The following is a 25,161-nucleotide window of genomic DNA, read 5'->3' on the forward strand; positions in this document are numbered from 1 at the left end:
GCGACCGTTCATACCGCTCCTCACTATACTAATTACTTTTAACCAGCCATACCCATATACACATCGTTACATAGGCAAATTACCTATGTTAGTGTATATGTAACTGTGTTCTAAATAAGCTTGTTTTGTATTTAGTTTCTGTGTCGATTCAATAACTATTATACAGTTTTAAAAGCTACGAGCCAGCTATCTACTGAACAATATTACGAATATACATTTTGTTTTTTATAAAATAGGGAACGGGACGTTGTCAGTCGTTTCAGAATTGGTACTCCCTTTTCTGGTCCCTAAGTCGAATTGGTTCGAAAATACTTCAGTGTTCAATTATTGTTACTCTCCTTGTATACGTACTCAGTCTATAGCGATGACAGTTATATTGAAAATTTTCTATGCGTCCCTAATAATAATGAATTTGTCCGTTACACAGAAAACATAACGAATGAGCAGAAATATCGTTCTAGAAATAGGTAAGTGTAACGAAAGTTATCTAGTTTTTTTGTAGTATTTCAGGTATATTGAGATAATAGGTATTGGTAGATATTGACTAGATATTGAAGCAATAAAAAGGAAGGAAACATGATCACGCTCTATCATAATTATGCGAGTTACTGGTAGAAATGTCGACAAAAATTACAATTAATTCTGTTGATCAAAAGGATGATTGTTTGTTTGTATTGCGTAGGGTCAATCGCCCTTTTCGATATTTCAAAAAATATCCCCCACCATTAGTAATCTACATTATACCCGATGAACGTAGACTATAAAATAGTTTCAAAAACATTTCATATTACACAACACAAAAACACAAGGTGTGAAAATTATCCCTATATTGCGTCCGCTACGTAAACTAATGACAATAGAGCAATCTAACAAATCAATATCCACACGAAAGTTGATAAGGTATATAAAACTATTACATATTTAATCAAATAAATCTAGCTGTGCGACTGAACGTTTTTTTTTATTTTGTCCATAAACCACTCACTTGCAGTCTATCGTCAGATATAATGGACCATCTCGGCAATATACAGAACACGTTTAATGTTACCATGTTGCAAGATACAGTTCAAAGGTATTCAGATAATTGTCTAAACAAAGGTTCAAGACGTAACAAAATTACGATAGGCGTAATTACGTGACTATTTCGCGGAGCACGCGCATTCTGAATTAATTAGAGGGTAATTAGCCGTTAATTTTGTTTGTTAGCACTAACTATATCAACGACATGCTCCTTCCATGTCTATATATAATGAAAACGATATGGGTTTTGAATTAATAATAAAAAGCCTTGCTAACTTAGCCTTCCGTGTCACTCGGTATAATATATTACTGACGAGGCAAAACCGAACACCTTAATATTTTATACATTAACTATAAAAAAAACTATCTTCTATCATTATTTCGACTAAAGTAGGTTTTCGTCTCTTTCTGTCAAAATGTATTTACCGTGTGATGAAAAGAGACGAAGTTTATTTGTATGAAGTCCAGCATTGAGCATTATTTTAATAAGTGTAAAACGGGCTTACCTGATGTAAACTCACACTGTCAGAAGTGCGTTGCCGAACCATAAGTTGAATTGGTTCGAAAACATAATTTATCTGTATGTATATTTCATTTTAAGTACACTTACAGCCAGTTATTATAATAATATAAATAACAAACCAGACAGAAGAGAAACAGAAGAACAGAAACAAATACTAAATATCTTTTAACTATAAAAACAAACAAAAAACACGTAGTAAATCCCATTATAACACCGTAATCTTATAACGCCTTTTGATATTGCGCGATTTTACTTCTTCAGTTAACACCCCTCACATAACGCGAGGATTTCGAACCTTATATTTATGTACTGTGAAATTTCAATATACGCACATATTTATGGAGCCATACAAGCGCGTTATGCCAGAATACTCCTATTAGCAAGGATTACTGAACGTCTAAATAAGTGTAGTACGTATATGCTCTGATAGAATTCTATAACTTAGAAATTCGTACCAAGTCACGCATATCAAACATATTTTCCACCACACGAACCTCGCATTTTTCAGGGGACAACTTGACCAATGCAATATTAAATTTTTATTGAATTTCATATTCATAAATATCTTGCAAATTCTTCAAGAGCCGTCATATGATATTCTGCTTAAAACATATAGGATTTTTCAGTCAACTGAGATATAAAATTTTATGACCGCTCAGTTATTGTCAGAGATTCTTGAATTTTGGTCTCCGTGGCCACAATTATTTCAGTTAACAGGAACGGTTTGGTCCCACGTATATTGGATCAATTAAGTAAGCCGATGTTTTGTCTACTACATTGTAATAACTTACTTTACTTACATTCCAATAACTGCGATGACGTCCTGAAACGCGCTAATGAAGTGATTCCGGCTAAGGATATACACAACTTTTCGATCTTAGTCACGGTTATAAAGAAAACGTTTATTATTTCTCAACGATAAATTTTTCGCTCACGTGTCCGAGCCCCGAGGAAGGGTGGATTGAAGAAAATTCAAATAAAAGCACCCGTCAGGAGCAGATTACCGAAGCCTGCAAATGCCCGTAGATACAATGGCGTGAACGTGTCACGTGGCGGGACGGTCCGTAGGGCGACTCCAACAGGGTTGTCAGATAAAATCATTCAAATTAAAAAACAACAATTTTTCGCGCCAGTAACACAAATTATATAATTATAACGTTTACTTTTCTTTTAAAACTTCTTTGTTGTACTTTAAAAGTAAACAAATAATTTAGTTTGAATTTAAAGAGCTAAGTGTCATTTGTTCTGGACATATATATTAATATAGACCATAGAATCACGACCCATCTAGACAATTTATATACAATTAACATGTCACATTCTTCGTCATTATTTACAACAAATTTTATTTATTTCTTTAATCACAAAAAAAAGAAGTTTACAATATGTGTGGCGGACACAGTTTTCTATTCACCAGGATAAAATCTTATATATTACGATCAATGATATACATAACATATTACATTCCGCGTATGGCACAAACCACTTCATACATCGAAGAATTGTATTGTATCGAATGCATAATATGTATGTATGGAACAATTCAGAAACATATCAAATAAAGATCATTCAAGTCTGGTGACCCTAACAGTTCGGACGTGCGAGCCGACTTGTCACGACGCTAATAGGCTACTGAACGTGAATAAAAGGTTACATTCAATCTGCTAATGCTAATGGGACTTCACTGAATTGCGCTGTCCAGTGGGACCTTTGATTCCAACGAAAATAAACCTTATTGATATTTGACTGGGGAAATTTTTAGCTACATTTTTAAAATCCGGTGTCACATTACCGGGTGTTTTAGGTAAAAATGAGTTATTTTTTTTAAATATGTCTTAAAAGCTTGAAGTATACCCTTGCCTACTAGATTTGATTAGGAGCATATATAACAGGACTTTGCCACAAGTTTGTTCTTGTACGTAATCCTCACTATAACGCGATTTCCATACCCCATATAACGCGGTATTTCCCCCTATAACACGGAGATTTCTCAAGTTATATTTCTGCAGTGTGAAATTTATAATTTGTCAAGTACATAATTAGTTTTGCGTACCTTTGCACCTGTTACAATTGTGTTGTTATAAAATAAAACTAAATAACTTTATTAAATTCGTGTTGCTAGTTCAGTATGCTTTTAGATTTTACGAGAATATTCTTACAACGCGGTTTTCTATAACGCTGTCAGGTTCTCCCGCGTTATAGAGGGGCTTACTGTATAACTAGAGTTGTATCTCAGTTGCACACGCAAACGTATGTAATACGAGAATAGAGATCGAACAACATATCACATAGCTTATGCTTAAAGTTCTAATAATATATATGATAAAGAATTTGAAAATCTTAAACTCTTTACTTCTACGCCAAAAAAATCTCAGTATCAGCTAGCAGGAAAGGAGTATCTTCGGACGTTTAATCAACACAAATAAGCCTCACTAAGCAGGGGATAATATAAATGAGACGGCGTAGTAATCAAGATAACCAAAAGCTAAATTAAGCTGCGGGCAATCATTCAATCCCAGCTTTGTTTTTTCAATTGCAGGCCTGATTAAACCTGTCTCGTTGCCAGGTAAACAAATCATCCGTGGAATGAGATACGGAATCCCTGAGGCTCCAGGAACAATTCCGACCTCATCTTGTGAGACAATGACGTCTGCAACTGACATTAGCATACAATGACCTACCACGATTTTTTTTGTACTGAATTTTAAACGATTCTTTAGTACTGATGTCTTTGATCAGTTAATTTAGAGTTTCTCAAACAGTCCTTTTAAATGTAACGATAGATTTTTATATGGTAAAAAGCGCTTCGGTGTATCAGAAGTTATGAATTGCCTTGGCGATCCTCGAGGCCTATCTTCAGAGCGTGTGGAGAGCCGAGGTGTTTTTTGAGTGTAGACCCAACCCGACAGTCGCCACGTCAAGCTCTTCCAAACGTGGTGCGAGCCTGCGTAAGCGCATTTTGCCTCATTAAGAAAAGCAAGGTCGACGGGGTGTGTAAGGCACAGAAGGTGATGATGAGTACAAATGATCACGGAACAGATAAAGCGCCATTGGTATGTAAATATATATATGTAATTATTTTACAGTTTATCATACAAAAATTAACATATACGAATACTTGACGAAAATAAAGTAACGTTTGTGCTAATGCTACCGATATCACCACTAAACAGAAAACAGTGTTTTTATCTCGTCTAACCACTTGTCAAACTTTATGGCGGGACATTTCAATTCAAGGCCCGATAGATCGAATGGCAGGTAGGACAGCTGTCTACCGCAATTGGGAAAAACAATATTGAAAACTTAATCGATTTTAGACGGATTTTTTGTATGCGTTCGAAGGGTTTTTTACTTTTTGTAATACAATAAAACTTTAAAAACTGTACCAAAGAATTATTTTTACGTAATTGACGCGAAAGAACTACAACTTTCTATCAAAATAGACTGGACATTTTACTCGCAGCAGACACAATTGTTCAAAGCACTATTGCTTACACTATTAGTTACCTCATTTAGTAAAGATTGTAACAGTTACACCATACTTCGTACTGTACTCGTTCGCTTGATTTATAAACTTTGTATTGTATTGTCTACTTAAATATTTTGTATTGTATTATCTACTTAAATAACATTCTGCTGTCATGTTTTGTTTTGTTTTGCTTTATATCTTATTTTTTATCAGTGAAACTTTTTGTGTGCAATGTGTTAATTTTTTGTTTTATACTTTTAGATATGTATCTGTTTTGCTTCCTAAATGAATAAAAAAATAAATAATCTCTAATAAATTTATAATAGTGCATAATGCAAGTGCATTGTGTAGGGCTGTTACGATTCAATGATTCCGGTGATTCCGAGAATACGACGACTGGCGAAGTTCTGTACGCGCATTAAATTTGAGAGGAGGACCTACTGTAAATCATAACAGTCGATCGATATCTCAGTATAAAATTTTCTAACTAACGTACTGTTATTAAGACATCACCCACTTTCAGAGATGGTTTAATGAAATAATCCTGGTACAGCGGTGGTAGGAATTAAAGTATACTTATATTTATATTATTAACAGTGTTTTTAGTATGTATATAACATCGTTTCAGTAGAAAATGCAACGTCGTAGTCCTGCGTGATCACTAAGACAAGATTACTGAAAACTATTGCTAATATATAAGGACCAAGGAAAGAGCGCACCAATTCTTAGAAGGTCGGCAACACATTCGCGAGCAATCTTGCATTAAGAGTGTCCATGACATCAAGTGAGCTTCGTGCCCGTTTGCCTTCTGTTGTATAAAAAAAACATAAATAGCTTATAAAACTTTAAAGAATGATTCAAATGTGAAACACATAGCAGGAAATTTTGTATACATTTTATAAAAAACCACAATATCCACTTAATTAAATGGACATTTTAAAATCTGTATAATTGGATCGGAGATTGCAGGATTATGGCAATAAAGGTCGGTATAGCCGTTAAAATTGACAAAAAATTGCATGTAAAATACTCCACAAACACAAATATAACATCTCATTTCGGATACATTTTATAAAAATCCCCGCGGTACGCTCTTATATAAATGGGAATTTAAAATCTGTATAATTGTATGGATTTATTTTCAGGACTAACTGTGGCAATAAAGATACGGTATAATTGCGGCAACGTTAACGAGGCACAATAGAATAACGGTCGATTTGGCTGTTTACATATTTACAGACGCCTCTGGACACTCGGCGGTATGGATGATTGGATCCGTTGAATAAAACATAACTCAATTTACGTAAGATTCATTATTCGTCTTCCCAATTATAACAGTGACAACTCAATAAAAATAAAAAAAATCCTGCCAAGAATGTTATATTGCTATTGGAGCTTGGTTTTCGTGATACTGTAATTTACTCTCTGACTTTTCCTCATTTGTATGACTCTAAAACATGGACTGTGAGAGTATCCGAAAGAAGTGTGGTGTTGGAGGATGCTAAGGATTGCCTGGACAGCGAAAATACGAATTTGTCATTTCGGAGACAATTAAAAGTAATTGGAGCTTTTCGTATTTAGAACGCACGCAGAGGCCCTGATACTTTAGATAAGGATGTGGAAGTGACCTGGGTACGAGCCCCTATACGCGGAATCGAAAGTTAAGGTCATTAAAGACCTTACGCAGGCTAAGACAGAAGACAGGGGGGTAAAGTAGAATCTATGTAACGCCAACAGGACATTCAGTATTAAAGAATGGTAAAGAGAAGAGAACTATATCTCTATTCGTAAAACATCATCAATCAAAAGGTCATTAAAGACCTTACGCAGGCTAAGACAGAAGACAGGGGGGTAAAGTAGAATCTATGTAACGCCAACAGGACATTCAGTATTAAAGAATGGTAAAGAGAAGAGAACTATATCTCTATTCGTAAAACATCATCAATAAATTTCGTTCAGTATTAGCTTAACGGTAGCATAACTGTCGGTACGTGTGACTACTATCAATAATGCTAATCTACTATTTCCCATTTCCCTTTAAGCTCCCAACTTAATAAATGATGATGATATTAATTTATCCCTAATGGGAAAGGCAAAGGACTTCAGTCAATACAGCCAGATCTTGTTCTTGGTAATAATTGGAGAATTTTGGTAGTTTTAAAAGCCGAAGCCACGTATTCATTGTTCTTGATCGTAAGGCCGAAGCTATGTCTTGTCTCATTATTCTCGACGTTTTGAATTGGTTGAAGTCAAATCCATAAGTAATGATAGTAGAATCCAAATAAAATGTATCAATACATCCAGGTACTTGTTTCAAATCCGATATTAAGGTAAATCCAAATGTATGTCCGTTGAATTCCGACTTAATTAATATTAAGTATCAATAAAAATTCTCTTGAATAGAATCTGTTCATAGAAAAAAACCGTAAATAAAAACCGTTTTCGGCAAATTGGACAAATTCCACAGGTTGATTTAAATGTTTGTCTATTCACTAAACAATATGACGAATGCGAGCGACAAGCGTGTAATTATACAGATTTCAATACGTTACACTCGGCAGGCGGCCATTCATGCGATCCCACTGCGTCTGATGTGAAGGGCTCAAGTGGCCTATTTCCGTCGTTCACTATTTAAAATTCGAATATTAAGCGCACAGTGTTTTGTTTAGGTACATTTGCATTCTACGGATCTGGTATAACGATAGATATTTTTCTTTGAGTAATGCAGATATAATCAACGAATCAATAAATATACATGCATGAATAGAAACAGAATATAAGTCACTCACTATAATCACTTAGTATTCGCATCTTAGAAAAGCATGTACGCGGTTAAGTACGGAGCTGACAAATAAAATTATAATAAGAAGTTAGAGTTTATTCAATACTGCGTATACGCAACAATATAATAACGGTATTTAAATTATAAAATATGGGTGGTAAACAAAAGCAAATCCTGCGATACCCCTGCCGAGTCTCAGTCTGCCGGTTACACGTAACTGAATCTGAATCTGGCGTTGACAACTATTCACTATCTTACAGACATAATATACATAAAGCTTTACTCTCATAAATGTCGCTTACATTTATGGCTAGTCCTAATTTATTTGTATATAAAGCGAGAAAAATATTAAAACTCGAACTTTCAAACATTATAACGAAGGCAGTATTTGTTTAATGTTTATTAAAACATTGTCTATGAATAACTAAACGAATAATAAAAATAGCCTTTATTTTAAGATACATAAAGTGATTATGTTTAAAATTATACCTTTATTAGTTTGTATTTAGAATTTTCTCAACATACATAGTAATCATAAAAAAAACAAATTTAAAAAGTTTGGTCCCTGCGGCAGTTTACCTTTAAAGATGGCAGCATTTCCTCGCTGTATTGCGATACTTATTCGTTGAGCGAGGAAAGCACCAGCTCTGGGGTCACCAGTGCTATCTATCAGGCGCTAACTTTAATCCTTAATTAGCGCCTGATTATTAAATTAATTACTACACGACCTCCGAAGGAAGGCCTGCTCAAAGACAATCTTCTATTTATCTCCCATCTTCGCCACTCTTTTCTATTTGCTCGCCGTCTTTTTTATTTATGGGCGTCCTTCCTCATTGTCATGTGCTAACTGGGCCATTTCCATTCAACTTTGTTTTTTAAATAATAAATTTTATATTATTTCAAGTATGCATGCGTCCATCACTGTTTTTAAACTAAGTTTAAGGTTGGATTTCAGAACTTTAAATTTCCGAAACTTTCGCCATGCTCGATCTATCTTCTGATTGTTTCATCTTATTGAACGCTTCACTAGTATATGTACAATCCAATTCGGTGAGCAATTCGGATCATCAAATTTAAATAATGCAATCTTAATAGATAAAGTACTAGTTTTCCAAAAATTACTTGAATATATAAGAGTTACTACTAACAAACTAGATTTGTTATTTTAAAAGCAGGAACGAGAGAAAAAACTCTATTATAGGAATATGATAGAGCTGATTCAGATCGCGGAGTAAAAGTTCAAGGGTTATAAGCAGATCTCATTTGGAGCGTAGATTCGAATACCTCGAGTAATTGTATTGAGATGTGAGTGCACAGTTCGCGATATTTATATTGCTAGACTAACATCATAAAAATATATATTTGTACGTCTACATTTGAATATAATAAACTAAATGATTACGACTTCGTTCGCGTACAATATTCTACTCGGGATGTCCTTTTTGTTTGATATCTCACATTTGGTTGATAAACATAATAATATGTTGCTTCATGATATGTCACAAACGTATTGGATTACGTGTCACACTTAGCTTCTCGCTTCTGAATATCCACCCAAAACTAATTTTTGTTAAACAATGGTTTCATTTTCAATACGTTGAAGTTGTAGATCCAAGTGTAATAACTGCTTCGGGTTAAAAGGATCACAATTATGATGTACCCGCATATTTAATACTAATATAATATATATTTAGATAGCTAACCGCTCATGTAGAATGAAAAAACCAAATGTAAAATCTGGTAACAAAAGCCAGGAACGGCCTACTCTAGTAAGAATATTACCATACACTCCTTAACCTATTTGATGCAACAAAGCTTCAAGTGTAGCAAAATTTCCTCTTCATTTTGAGCTTCCAGCTCCTCTTTCCTCAAAGTGATACATATTATACACAACAACAATAAGAAGTTGGGAAGTTATTATCTCAATATAAAGGCTTGTCCCCACAGCCCACTCAGCACAATGATTTAATCTAGCCTTTGAGAAGATGTCGCATTGGCTATTGTTGAAACCTAATTTCCCATTTCGTTATTATGAGTGTTGTCTCTCTTTGCTGTATTTTAAAGGACGAGGGGCTTCTTCAGTACTCTGGCTGGCGTATAAACACCTATTGGACTGATATATATTGAAATTTTCTTACAAATCTAACAAAAATTAGCGTATAAAAATATTTATCTCTATATATATTTTAAATTCTCGTGTCACAATGTTTGTTTTCATACTCCTCCGAAACGGCTCGACCGATGCTTATTAATTTTTATGCATATTCAATAACTCTGAAAATCGGCTGCAATCTATTTTTCAAACCTATAACTGATGAGGTGTATCCAACAAAAAAAATATTTTTATTTTTTATGACTCAGCATACAAAAATAGATACCCCTCTACGATCAACCCTTATTTTTTATTATAGTAGATAGGTAATTTTTATTGAACTAAAAAAATGTTTCCTGGAAATACATGTCATACGTGGCGGAACTACGTTTGCCGGGTCAGCTAATATATTATATAATTGCCTCAAAAATACGACGGACATAGAATTTGAGATCAAATCAATAGAAATCTTGCAATACTTTGCTAATTTCTATTAAAGTTTATTATTAATTTACTTGTAGTAACTTAATTATAAAATTAAGGGGGCCAAACAGATCGAAATTCGGATAATATCAGCGATTTAAGTTGCATACTTCAAGCGATTATCTTCGAAGCATCAAATTGAAAAACGGAATTGAAAAAAAAAAATCATTCCACTTCACAAAGTTGGTGATAAATTAGAAGACAATCTTTTTGTACAACAGCTGTTGCCTATTACAATAGGAATTCTCATTTTCCGATTGAACAAAGGTACTTTGCATATCCTCAATTCAAAAAAAAAAAACAAACACACCAACTAAATACAAGAAGAAAATCAAAACGAGCCTCATAGAATCTGTAAGCATGAGAAAAACACAATTTTCATAAATGCCTGCAGACTATAGCGAACAAAAAGTCTAGTGTTTCAACTATTCACACAACTACACTTTCTATTAGCTAAACGCACTTGTAGACAAACAAAGCGGGCTCTGCAGCCTTCTCAGCATTCGACGTAGAACAGGACCACCAACCACTGCAACTGCGTTTTACCCACTTAAGTTTCATTCAAAGAAATGTATACGAACAACTTTAGCCGCTAACTAATCGTAATAGCGGTAGGAATTCCTTGGTAATTTCGTGAAGGCGAGGTAATACCGCTGTGGTCTGTCACTCACTCGGCTTTCAGCTCTCCCTCGACCGGCATTATACCTCTAATGTCACTTAATTTGCCGTCTAGAGCCTCCTCAGGTGAATGCGGCTTACGAGAGCTGGTTTAATATAAAAATAAGCTCGTTTTTTTCTCCCGTGACGTGGGATTTAACGTTATACTGTTGCCTCTTTTGAGAGTAAACGCGTAGAAGTAATGGGATCGCTAGTTTTGGTTTTCGCTAGGGAGGCTTTAAAGGGAAATTAAATATTATGACGCTAAATTGCAATCAAAATTCACAGGCTTGGTGGCAAAGCGACTTATAAATAGTTTAATTAAAGAGCGTTAATAATGTTATATCAACTGAACCGTTGCTTCATTTAAATGATTTCAATACTAATTTTCACTATACAAATTCGATTGTTATCGATTTCACGAACTATACATTTACGAAAAAAATACGCAATTTATATTTTCAAGTGAAAATGCAGCCTCAAGATTGAGGAAATTGTTGACAAAAGGCAGGTTGGCCGTGATTAGAGCTGTAATAACGACATAATGCTCTAACACGAGCCAAGTCTACACGTGCTGACTCAGCGGATTATCACGGAAGGAGCCAAATTGGAACATTGTGCCGCTTCAAGCCAAACCGCACTTAATTTAGAAAACTACTTCTAGCTCTGTGACTTTATAGCGAAAAATACTTTGCTTGATTTTAGCTGTTATGGCATTATATGTATATAATTATTATTTCTTTACAAAAATAAATATTTTGTACCTAATCCATTACTGATAAATATGTTAAGAATAGAACAGAGAAATTAGACAAGACTAACAAGACATTATGTATTCCAGATCTCGGATGCATGCCCGCTATCTGTGTGGACCTCACGACCTCACCACCAACAATTCCACATATGATTTCGCTACTTAACAGTTTCCTCAGTTCGTACAACATTTGCAAGAGTCTTGGACTAAGAGACGAAAGCAAGACGTTCTTATTTTCTTTAATTGAATGTTAAAATAGCATTATTTTAAAACCTTTATAAAAACATTATTAAGCTTACCTTCAAACTTCAGCTGAACGGTGCTGTGTATGAGGTGAATAACATCCTGAAACAATAAATAATTTTTAATTATTACTGAAACTATATTATTATAAAACCTAATCCTACAATCATATTACAATTTTAAAATATATTTTTAAGTTTTAGGGCAAAGAACTGTCTTATTATACCTCAACGATTTATAAAAGATAAAATAAATCATTGGATAAAGGTTCTTTTTAGGTCTGGGCTTTAGATTTCTGTATCAGTTTCATATTCATTTGTCAATCTAAGTAGATTCTAGACAAGCCTAAGTGGAACCAGCTAGCCACTGAAGTATTTCCGAACAAATTTGTGTTAGGCTCCTGCAAGAAAGGAGCGTATAAATTATTAAAAGGCCATTTAAAAGGGTTTTCCTTCACCGTTCGAGCGAATATTAAATAGGCACATAGAACGAAAGTCCATTGGTGCACAGCCGGGAATCGAACCTACGACCTCAGACACGAGAGTCGCACACCGAAGCTACTAAGCTAACACAGCTTTTTCCTTTTTTTATTATATATATACATATATAGCTGATCTGATGAGTTCGTTTAAACGTGCTTATGCCAGGAACCACCTAGGCTGAGAGGATTAGTTATATGTTGCATAGTAATTAATTGCTAGCTAGTCGACAATATAAAAATTTGATAGCCGATAAAAAATCCGCTAAAACTTTTAAGGGTTCAGATTTCCGTATCTGGTTAGTAAACATTTGTTTTTTTCTAATAGGCAAGTAGGTGATTAGGCTTCTGCCTGACACACGACATCGACTTTGACGTTTGCTCTCATTTTCCTTCACAGTACCAGCGATTGGTCATATTAAGATCATCGGGATGAGTTTATTTTTTCTAATGTTTAAAGAGCTTTATTTCTCATTACAAAATTATATTTTATTTACATGAGAAACTAAATATTATGTATATACGAGCCATATACACGTCCCAATTTTAGTTCACTACATTCGCTTTGACATGCATCTTTAATGCCCCCTTGAATCTGTCAAACACGCCAATATTGCGAATTTTAGATGGAAACCGATTAAACATCTATATAATTAAGGTTACGCATATAATATAAGCATTGTATATTAGATAGTTGATAACGTAATGAGCCAACGGAATCACAAAACTTTCCATCGATCGAAATAAAAATATAAATTTAGTAAAATTCTTTATGTATATCCTATAGCCACAGATAAATAATACAAAAATAGTTAAAACATAGAAACAAAATTGTGGGTTAAAGACTCAATCAAAGCTTCGTTTTAAGTTGACAAATTAAAACAAACCATCGAGTACCGAACAAAACACTGTGCCCATTTTCAGGACATTCTAATTTTAAAAATATCACGTGTCACGTTTGATAAATTAAATACGGTCAGAGATTTATGAACGAAGCGAGATGCGAGTAAACAAGTCTAGAACAAGCACAATAAGCTAATGGGGATGATCCCTGTGTTTACACTGCTGTTCAGAGCAGACGAGCCAGCTTCTTCAGCCCGCTATTTTTACTCATATTTCATCAAACCTGTAATTTTAGGCTTTTAATCTACTGGGTTTTATTTCGCAACGATTTTACAAAAACTAATATTCTTTAAAATCTGATTACAGTAAGACATGTACATGTATTATTGATGTTTTCCTTTCGTAAATGTTTGTATATATATTCTGTATTTCATCTTTGGCTATCATATCTTTAGTATAATTGTTTTTTGTTATATAATTTATATTACCTGTAAGATTACGAAATAAACTAATTAGAGTGATTAAGTTTAAATGTTTATTTTGTGCGCGTTGGTTTATGTACGATAGTTGTTCGGGATATAGAGAACTTCGGCATATCTAACACGTTTTATATTTATTATTCAAGTGTATTGTTCAATAATAACAATTAGTTGTGAAGAGGATTTTTAAATGCAGTCAGAAATATGCATTCATAAACATAAATTATGTTTGCAGAGTGCCTTTATCAGGAATCAAATAAGGCACTGGCGCCGACGCCGGGCCAAGGGACCGCGTGGGCACCAAAGCAAAAAGCCGCTAGCACACAGCATTCCTACACAAAACCGGTCCCGGCTCAATGGAGGCCGAACCAGCCTCAACAAATGCACTACCAAACAAAACACAACCCAATAACATACGAATTAAAGAATGTAATACGATAAAAACAAACGCAGACACGAGAATTATAATCATATTACGAGTACAAAATGTTGATAGATTGCAGAATATCAAATGCACGTCACGGCATCAGGTATCAACCGATGATAATGTGATTGATGTTCTGATAATGGAAGCGAAACCCGAGATCACAGATTTACAGGCCTTATAGCATTATCAACCGTTTCCTTGGCATAAATATAAAACATTTGGTACATAGTTTTAAATATTGTGAATCAATCGCTAGTATGAGAAGGTTCGCCTGTCTCCTGCCACCAATGTAGTCCTCCACTTCGTCGACGCCATATGGAGTATGCGAAAACGATACCGATCACCTGTACAACCCAAGGTGGTATTTGGGTATGCTCACCCATTTCTATGAGTTGCAGAGAGTTGCTTTTAGTGTTGTAGATGTGTAAACGCATTTCCTGATTGGTCAAACGGGCTGATCTTTCTATTAGATACAACCAAAAGTTAAGTAAACTATAATATGGTAACTACTAATTCAGGAAAGCCGACAATAATAAGTCCATTTGGACATATGTTACAATATTTTCCTAAACATTATAAAGCGAGAAAACCACAGACAGTAATTTTACAAGTAGTGAATTGCACCGATCAAAGTTATGTTGCACTATTATTGTTGTAAATGGTTTTCCTTGTTTCAACATACAAGCAATTTTCTTAATTTCACAGACACCAGCTGCGATAAAGCTTATTTTGCGTTATATATTCAGTCCAGTGTCCATGTTGACAGAATCGAACGAATTAAAGACCATTTTTACAAACATCTATGCCGGTAAAGTGTAACGTTAGTTAGAAATGCTTTCACCAAAGGATTGGCTTTCTTTCACTTGCCATCTCCACGATAGAGGCCGCCTGATTGACATTAACAACCTGGTAGATTTACCAAATGTTTTAAGTCAACTTCCTCTTAAAGAGAAACACATCAGTTATTTTTTATGTTCGGGCAGTGAGGACCAACGTCGGTTGCAATGCTCCTCTAAACAGATCTCTGCGATGCGATGAGATGCGAAGCAGATTCACTTAATGACAGTCCGGCGAAAGATGCTGCAACCATTGTTGATCCGTCACCAATAATAACAATTGCAAAGTAGAAATATATTACATTTTAAAATTGTACAAGAAATACAAATGTATTTCTTAATATAATTTGTCTTTTATTTTTATTGTATAAGTTATTTTCTCTTTTATCATTGTAATCTGACATTGATGCACATGCATGTGTTGTGTTTTTCTGTCTTGGGTTCTCTGTTAGTGTTTGTATGTGTTTCGTTAGTGTGCATTTTTCAAATAAAAAAATAAGTAATAATAATAAGACAAACACAAAAATGCAATACAACTACTAATCAACACAATAATCGCTAAGCCTATATCTACAATGGTTTAAATAAAACCCATAGCTTGCATAATCTTACACACCACAAATGCAAAACAACTTGAAACCTTTGGCTCGGTACACTCAACTATAACAAAACTGAAACATTGTTAAATCCTCTAACATAATTTTTTCCTTAATCTATCGGTTGATGCACACACACAATTACACAGTCATCGTTATATATTTATTATTTTTACAGTACCTACCCTCGTTTTAAAGCCAATTGTGTTTGTTATTTATGTTAAAACTTTGTTAATTTAAAGAAGCTTCCCAGTCATAGGTTCTATCTACCTCAATCTGAATTCTATTGTACATAAGCTAAACAAATAAAGAATTTTGAATTTTGATTAGCTATATAACATTATAATAATGTCTGAATTTTATGATCATGGATACGCGGAAGGTTCGATAACTAAATGCCCACATAATCTTTCATTTTTGATATTTTAATTTTTTTGTAAATTCGTTAATGTTACTCAGTTTAAAATATTGAAGTGATACGTAAAGTGATTGAAATATATTTTCCTATCGCCTAGTGTATTAAAAGGGATATAACAAACAATGCATGGTATATTTATTTCCGTCTGAATTTTAAGACCATAATTACGCGGAAAATATAACAATCATATATGAATATAGGGTCATACTTTGTCAATTCAGAACTAGTATATACCTCTTAAAGACGAAGATGAATATTCAATTAAATACTTAAAAGACCTTCAACGTCAACGTCCGCCTCACCATGGAGAGACTTGGGTGGTCCACGTGAAAAGGATTAAAAACTTGAGAAATGTATGTATAACAATGTCGATATATTCATTAGCTTTTGTATATTCTAGTTTAAAACATGTAGTAATATATATGTTAAGATAATCTCTATATATATAAAATTCTCGTGTCATCATGATCGTTCCCATATTCCTCCGAAACGGCTCGACCGATTCTTATGAAACTTTTATGGATATTCAATAAGTCTGACAATCGGCAACTATCTATATTTCAAACCCCTAAATGATAGGTGTCCACCTCAAAAAAAATTTTTTTTTTAATTGTCTTTTGTTAAAATAGCTTTTACACATTAAGAAAAACACTTTTTTTTTTTCATTTTTTCCGACGTTTCGCGTACTTTTCAGTGTGCGTCACCGTGGCCACGTAAAAAATAAATAAAAAAATAGAATTATGTAAATAACTACAAGTTTTAAAATATAGATAGCTTTAATCAGTTCAAAAAAGTGTTTTTCTTAATTTTTTTAGTAGTAATTATTTTATTATGTGACATTAAAAAATTCATACAATCCTAAATTTTCACTCTTTCATCACCAATTTCTTTTCACAAGAAATTATTTACATGGCAAAACAACGTCTGCCAGTTCTGCTAGTATCCTATATAGATGTAAAAAGAGCAGATTTTTCAATGAACAACGCACGTTTATATTATAAATGCTTCAAGTTCTATATTAAATAATCTTAACTTACACAAAAGACTACGGCAGTTTCCCTTCTGCTGAATTGTTACATCTATCTATCTACATATATGACTTTGTGAACTTCATTGACTTGTGCGCGGCTCGAAGGACTTTTTTTTTATAACCCACAAAACAGCTGCCTGATGTACAAATAGATGAATTTTGTCACAACCATATTTCTGTCATGAATAAAGTTTTTATTTTTTATTTAAATGCAGCTTATATGCAGTTCTAGTATATATCTGGGCACTCTAGTATGAACCAGAATTGCATTCACATAAAACTTTAACTAAAGTACAACATTATATTAACTCAATACATTTCGTTTCACGTCTCATTACCGGCTCATTACTGACAAACATTACAAATGGTAGATAGAAATAACCCTTAACACAAAGCAATACAGATTCACGAGACTTAAAGACCACACAAAATCCATCTAGCTAATTAGCCTATAATCTAATAACACATCCGTTCCCTATATCCATTAATATGTTCAACAAATAATTTTGACCAACATTGTACCAACGAGTTTAAATAGCCATGGGCCCATGACGTCATAAAGGACACAGGAGGTATGTGGGCTTCCAGGAATAAGAGCGTTTCGTCCGCCGCCTGCGTTTTTGAATGCCTCCAAAACTTAGTTTTTTTCTTCTTTTAAGACTGTTCAATAAAAAATACCGGTTTCGTTTGCCTGCACATATTTTTAGATCAAATCTTTGTTCAAATCTACGTAATTTGTTAATAGAATCTCAACAAATGACATTAAAAAAATCCATATAACATTTACTTATTAAATGACATTACTTTGTCTGAAGCTTAGTAAATGAATTACATCACAACCTTTAATTTAATAACGGAACCACATTTTTGTCTCCTTAATACGACAAAAGAAAAATAATTAATTTTACTCCAATACCCAGAATTGCCGTTTGTTATAATTGCTAATTTGAAACTTGTTTTTAAGGCTTCGCAACTTCGAAAACGTGAAGAAACATTTTCATAATTACATTTCAACTATTCTTTATTCTTAAATTGAAATTTTCCAAAAAATATTGGCGGCTGAAGTTCTTTTATATATTCAAGGAAACGCCTTAATGTTTGTGTAACAGCAAAGGCCATCAATGTTGGGATTTAATTAAAGACATCGTGGGACGCGGCCGCATGATTAAAGTTTCCTCACAGCTAAGCCGTAAGTGTATATTCACCCGCGGGACTCGGAACTTGATAGGACATTCCGTATTAATTAACTAAATAAGTCTGGCAAAGGCACCGAGCGAGGTCGGTCGGTCTTGCAACTTGTCACTCGCGTGTCAATAAGACAGAGACACGGCGGATTTAAGTATGAGGCGGGGGCGGCGGGCGCGCCTCCCCGGTGTGTGGTTTCCTTTTGATGTCATCTTCGCGCAAACTTTGCTACGGATCGGCTTTGAGATAGAGAGACGGAGAGTGACTAATTTGGCCCAGCATTTGATCTCACGTAGCCCGTCTCGCTCGCACCCGCCGCCATGGAGCTCTTTGCAAAATTTCCCTTTGATCGCAAAGTTAAATTATATGGGAATTGAGCATTAAATGGATACACATGCGAGCTTACACGCGTGGGGCCGGCTCGGACCAAGCGCGTGATATTGTCAAAAATGGGGGGCTAGAGGGGGGGGGGGGAGACGTCGCGATTACGTCGTCTTACATAACTCCGCCTAATTTACCGCGAGTACGGACCTTTGAGAGCTTCGTTTTTACTAGTTTACGAAACAGATATTTGCGCCCGCCGTTCCCTTTGATACAGCACTTTGTGGAGCGTTTTACACGAGTTTCTTTTGAGGCCATTCAGACGGTGAATAACGAAAGGCTGTCTTTGATAAACACGTGCGAGGACTCTTCAGTACTTATTAGGGGTTCTTTGAAAGTGCTTCTTGTAAAATCTATTTGAAACGTTCAAACTTAAAGCGGCTCCGATGAAAGCGTCGCTAATTAAACTGTCACTAATGTCATTATAAGCAACAAAAAAAAAACAGCGTCTTGCACTAAAACTGTAGTATTTTAGTTAGGAGCTTTAATTATTACGCTCAAAGAGAAATACAACGTTCAAAAATAATGGATAATGAGTGTTACTTTGAAAATTAATATCGTACACGGCTTCTTGAGAAGAGATGCTATTACTAGGTTATTAATGTTAGGTCACACACTCCCGAGACTCGAGTCAAAGACGACATGCTAAGTGGCGTCTTTGTGTATGCCGCCTCCGGAACTGGGGACCTCTGCTCAACACTGCGACAAACTTCACCAATGTTTTAATAACTCCCACTACAAACACCGAGCACGAAGAAAAACTTCAACGTATAATCTCACTGTGTACTGAAAACGCTCAGACGCAACTTAGCATCCATTTGGTAAATTAATTACTTATTAGATTCACAGTACGCCGACTTTCTGTTTATATAACCGTCAAGCTTTGATGTTGTATCTACAATTAATGTCAGTATACGATATTGAGTATTAGTGAGGTCGGCTACATCGATGATGTAGATCAAAGGCCCAAGGTATACTTTGATGTTTAATTCTAAAAAGACTGACTGATGTCTTTGTCGTCAAATTTCGTGGTATACATTTTTAATTTGTAAACTTTGTGTTTAACTCGGTGGAAACTTTAATTGTAGATATTAACAAAGTTTGCGGGAGATTAAAATCGGATTGATCTGATTATAATAGGTTATTTGTTATTATTTATGATGGTCTTAGTAATCATATCATGAGTGTTATATTATCCAGGCAGACATTGCTTCTTGTTTGTATAACTTTTTTTTTTATCATATGTGGCCTTTGGTGGGGCCTATAAATAAATTGCTTAGGAAAATATAGGCACTACACTGTACAAATATCGCTTTGCATAGATGTGAGCTATTCAGCAATGTTTTTTATATGATAGAACGATTGTTTTTAAAGCAAATTGAATACCCGATGTATTGTGAGAATGTAAAATCAAAAAATCCCTTCACATGTTGCCTGATAATATACGTTCGTCTTTCGTTTAATATTCTCAACTTAGTGAACCTATCACAAAAACCATATTATAGTCTGTGATAAAATTGCATCGAACTCTCAATACTGTACATTCAATACTTTGATTTCCGGGGGAAAATTTTTATATAGCACAGTTTTTTTTATTGATTTATTAAAGTTTATAATAATACGTATATGACAATTATGGCAAACATATGTTGCTTATTGTTAAATAAAAAATTACTAGGAAAATTGCGGATTAGTTATCTGATAGGCATTTAACAATGTTTTTTTTTTTTATTGAACATCCTACTATCGAATATATCAAGTATAAGTAGTATCTATTAATTGATTCGTATATATGTTAGTAATCACAATTGTATATTTCTCAATGTTTTGCTGTTTTGACGGTTTCAAATTATTCTTGTCGGTTGGATACTGTTCTAATATTTAATATTTTATTTGAAATTTAATTATTTAGGCATACATACAAAAATCCAATAATTTTACTCAAATCGGGGCCGAACTCAGCATTAAGTTGCTGGGGACGGATTTTCAGGGTATACAATCTTTGACAGCTCCAACCAAAGAATACACACCAAACAAAAATATAATCAATTTACTTGTCTATTATGTATCTGTTTATATAATAAATATATTTATTTAAATCTTTAAGAGAACACTCATATAAACAGATTTTTATTGTATCTTCTATAGCTTACTAATATAGCTCTAACTAATACAGCAGCAGGAACTTAACAAATATATGAAAATCACTTCATAGCATATCAAAATTTTCACACACAAATGCAAAAGAGGTTAACACTTCCTTGTTATCACTTGATTGGTACAAGACTCATCTCTCAAATAAAGTCCTGCAGATAAACACTGCCCCATACCTCACTCAGTTACGACGCTCGCTCATGAATGGCACAACTATCCCCAGCGCGAGTTTAAAAACCTTAACATTCAGGACAAAAGAGCTCGTACGCAGACGGCTGTTGAAAAAGTAACAAGCCCTCTTGAATAATGAAGTAGCACATTGCGAAATACACATTAGCTTGGCTTTCATCAGAATTACGTGTAATTTATATTATCCACAATATAAACGCGTAGGAGTTTATTTTATTGCACAACTATATCGTCTATGGTTACACTCGGTATTTATATCGAAGATACCAATCGTAATTGCTACGAATAGATTTAAATATATTTTATATATACTACTGGGATATGGAACTCGGAGGTGTAACTGTTAATAGTGTATCGCTCGGAGGTCCCGGTTTAAACCTAGCTTAGGTTAGTAAATATAGTTTTTATGTCATAACGATAAACTAAATACAATTTTCCGTATCACCTCGACGTCCGTCGTTTCACAACTGAGCGGTTTTTAATGCAATTTTTGACGCTTACTGCTATGTGTATGTATATGCTACCCAATGAAGTATTTCCGAACCAATTCGACTTAGGGTAGAAATACCGTATCAATTCTTAAAAGGCCAGCAGCGCACTTGCGAGCCCTCTGATAATGTTGGTGTCTATGTCTATCTATCACTTAACATTAGGTGAGTCTCTTGCCCGTTTCCCCCCTGTTGTAAATTCACAGGCTTCAGAAGAGTCATATATATTTAATTTGTTGACAAAAATCCATTATAAAGTGTATGAAAATCAGCTGTTAATATACCTGAATATTTTTTTTAATTATGTGACGCTAACAATAAATTATAAAAAAATGAATTCAATAAAAATGGTGTCCGCTTAAAGACATCGTTTTTAATCTTAAATACATATTAACAGTATATCTCATCAATGTTTCTCACGATAGTTCAGTAGCCATAACATTGGGAACACTCTTAATTACAAAACGAACATAAAGTGAAGAGGATAATCGCGACAAAAAGCGAAAACAGAGTAAAGGGAAAACGGCATTGATATAAACGAAATTTAAATTAAGTACAAAGGGAAAGATGAAAAAAATCCTTTCAATGAAAGCTCTCGCGGAGTCAGAGGGCCGGCTCCGGGCACATCAAAGCGTCTAGCGTTATCTCGAAATTAGCGAGCGACTCAAAGACGCCTGCGCACCCTTTTAGCATTACGCTTTCAGAGGTTTTTTAACGACGGACAGTAACGCGATAATGTAGCTAATGACATATTTTATTCAGGATCCAAAGCGAAGCAGCGACTTAATGTGTCGGGATTATGCGAGGCCGAGTGATCACTGTTCAACTTAAATTTACTTTTGCGTTAAGATCTCTCACAAACTCAAAGGAAATGTTTCTTACTGATTTCAAACACGATTATGCCATTAAGTTAAAGTAAATATTTCAAAGCTAGCTTATGGCACTTATTTTTTGTATTAATTTTCACACTTCGTTTATACAAATAATATAGTACATCATGCTGCGAGATGGAATTTCCAATGCATCTACTGGAGGAGCGTTTAATAGTTATAAGAACATAAGAATTTGAATTAATTTTTAATTTTCTTTATTTACATAAAAATAATGTTAATATGACCGCGGTTGAATAATAAAAAAACAAAATATAGACATAAATAATACGATTAATGTTACATTACATAAAATTAAACCACTTCCAGTTTAAGGCGCGATTATTAAGGAACTCATTTGGTCGATGTTAAATATAAAAATCAGCGGCGTTAAACCCTTTTTATTTCAGTATCTGTTTCGTGATAATTTGTCAATCTAATAGGCAAGTAGGTGATCAGCCGCGTCTGCCTGACACACACAGACTTTTTGATTCTATGGCAAGCCGGTTTCCTCACGATGTTTTCATCGATAAAGGTAGCGTTAAATGCGCACATACAGTAGTAGTGCGGTGTCGCTGCTGCGAAAAGCCCAGGAGAATTCTGTGCTTCTGGAAGGAGGTAGGCTCGCTTAGTTAGCACAACGGACCTAGTGAACGTGCGGAAACTGAGTCCACCAACCTTTAACCTTGTAAAGATAATAATAAATTTAATTTTATTTAAATGGTAAACTTAATTATAATAATAAAACAGTATTCATGACAGAAATATGGTTGAGACAAAATTGATTTACCGCTAGTCCCCATACTATGGAGTCCCTGTGTTACTAAAATAGTCTGGAATGTATTAAGAAAACACTTTTTAAAGGGATTTAAGCTATTTGTATTATTATAAACTTTTAATTTTTTCCGACGTTTCGTGTGTTTTACAGCGTGCGTGGTCACGGTGACTGAAGACAAATGATGTTGAATGTCAAAAGTATCACAGCTATATGCCAACTTTTTAGCATAAAGACGGTTAAAAAATCTTTATGTTCTAACGAAGTAATGAAGATGTGTATAATATTATTTCTTATATATTTCGTAAACCGTATACGACATACGGTTTACGAAAATAAAAATTAGTTAAGAAAACTATTCTATTTTTAACATTGTTTACGCACAACCGAACACAAGACGCGTTGAAGTCTTTTGTAAGGAAGCCAATCAGACAGCACAATACGTAAACATTTGAACTACACTTTACGAACAAAGCTGCACAGTACAACGCCAATCAAAACACAGCCATTTAAACTTAAAACAGTACAAACATTGTTAAGCCAATATTTGAAACAATAACCTATTAGCAAGCAAACTTGTATAAAACAAAAGATGACAATGCACTAGTCAAAACAAAAGGGGGTCTACACTAATCAACATTTGACACGAGGGCCCTAGAGGCCCTAAAACAATGCCTCATACCGTCGATACCCTCGCTGTAAACTCGGCAAAAACTCTTCAAACGATTCGAAAAAGTTCAGATTTCAATACCTGACGACCGCAGCGTGCACCCCGTCAGCGAACAATCCAAAATTCACTTTATACTCACTAACATTAACTACACTGCTATATTTTTACAATTACAAAAACTTAATTATATTTTTTCGAGTCAACGCAACTTTAGAATACTTATGGCAAAGTTCGCGTATCGGAAAATTCTTAAATTACCGTCAATCCAACGACCACCTCTAGGCGACGCTGAGGGCAAACTGTCAAGTTGAGCTTAGAAGCATGCGCGCGACGCACGTGGCCTTAAAAGGGGTGGAGCCTAACACGTGCGCTGTCCTTGATTGGTCGAATATTCTCTTTGATCGTCTGTCGACTAACTATATCGCCTTGTACCTTAATCTCAATAGTAACGTCCTTTTAAAACAGGTAATTTTATTACGAAAGATGAATTTTACATGATATTATCAAGTCGTACATTAAACGTGCTTTTAAAGCACAATTAATATATTTAGCAATTTCATACGTACGATATATGTACTATCGTGAAACTGAGTATTGTGTAGTTCAAGGAACTTAAGTAAAAATAAATAATTATGCCCTTATATTATTTGCCTACGCTTCTATTATTTGTCAGCCAAATTTCATGGCATTCAACACGATTTTTTCATACGTTATTATAACTTTCTCACATACGCGAAAGCATATCATAGTTAGACTGAAATAAAATGTATATATTCATTACAAGTGTGTTTAATCATTTGTTTTTAAGAACTATTTACTATTCTTACGTGAATTAGAGATTCTTTGTTACCATGTAAAAATGTAACCACATTAATCCAAATACATATGGTTATCATAACAAATACATTTATTCCATCTATACAGTTTCCATAACATGAGTTTTTTATCTATTTAAGTTGAGTATGACAGTTGCGGCCACGGTCAAAGGGAGTTAAAACATTTTTTAGTCGCATCACAGTTGCACAACGCTTTGATACATCAAAGACACTTTGTAAGAGCGTTTTCGCAATGAGCGCAGATTACATTGGCATCATTGCAAACTGTATTTTCCTCTATTTAACGTTATTCGGTAAACTATATACAAATACGTATAAATTTTTGCATAACCAAAACTAGATTAGATATTTTTTTATTCGATAGAAAACACAAACTATTACCTGAAAAAAAAAATACGAACCTCAAAATAAACATAAAAAATGCCATCATCACAAAAAAAAGTATTTTATAACGACTGTAATTGTATTTGTTTTCATATGAGTA

The 25,161-nt window shown here is 34.3% G+C and overlaps 1 protein-coding gene across 1 annotated transcript in view; it reads right to left on the reverse strand.

Moving 5' to 3' along the window:
- LOC123708225 (axin) overlaps positions 1-25,161 on the reverse strand; it is a 73,657-nt gene that overhangs the window by 23,255 nt on the left and 25,241 nt on the right. The window contains exon 2 of the mRNA XM_045658817.1: positions 12,080-12,125. The gene's annotated coding sequence lies outside the window, so the exon portion shown is untranslated. The remainder of the gene's footprint in view (positions 1-12,079; positions 12,126-25,161) is intronic.

Source organism: Pieris brassicae, chromosome 4, assembly GCF_905147105.1.
Source record: "Pieris brassicae chromosome 4, ilPieBrab1.1, whole genome shotgun sequence".
Taxonomy (NCBI): domain Eukaryota; kingdom Metazoa; phylum Arthropoda; class Insecta; order Lepidoptera; family Pieridae; genus Pieris; species Pieris brassicae.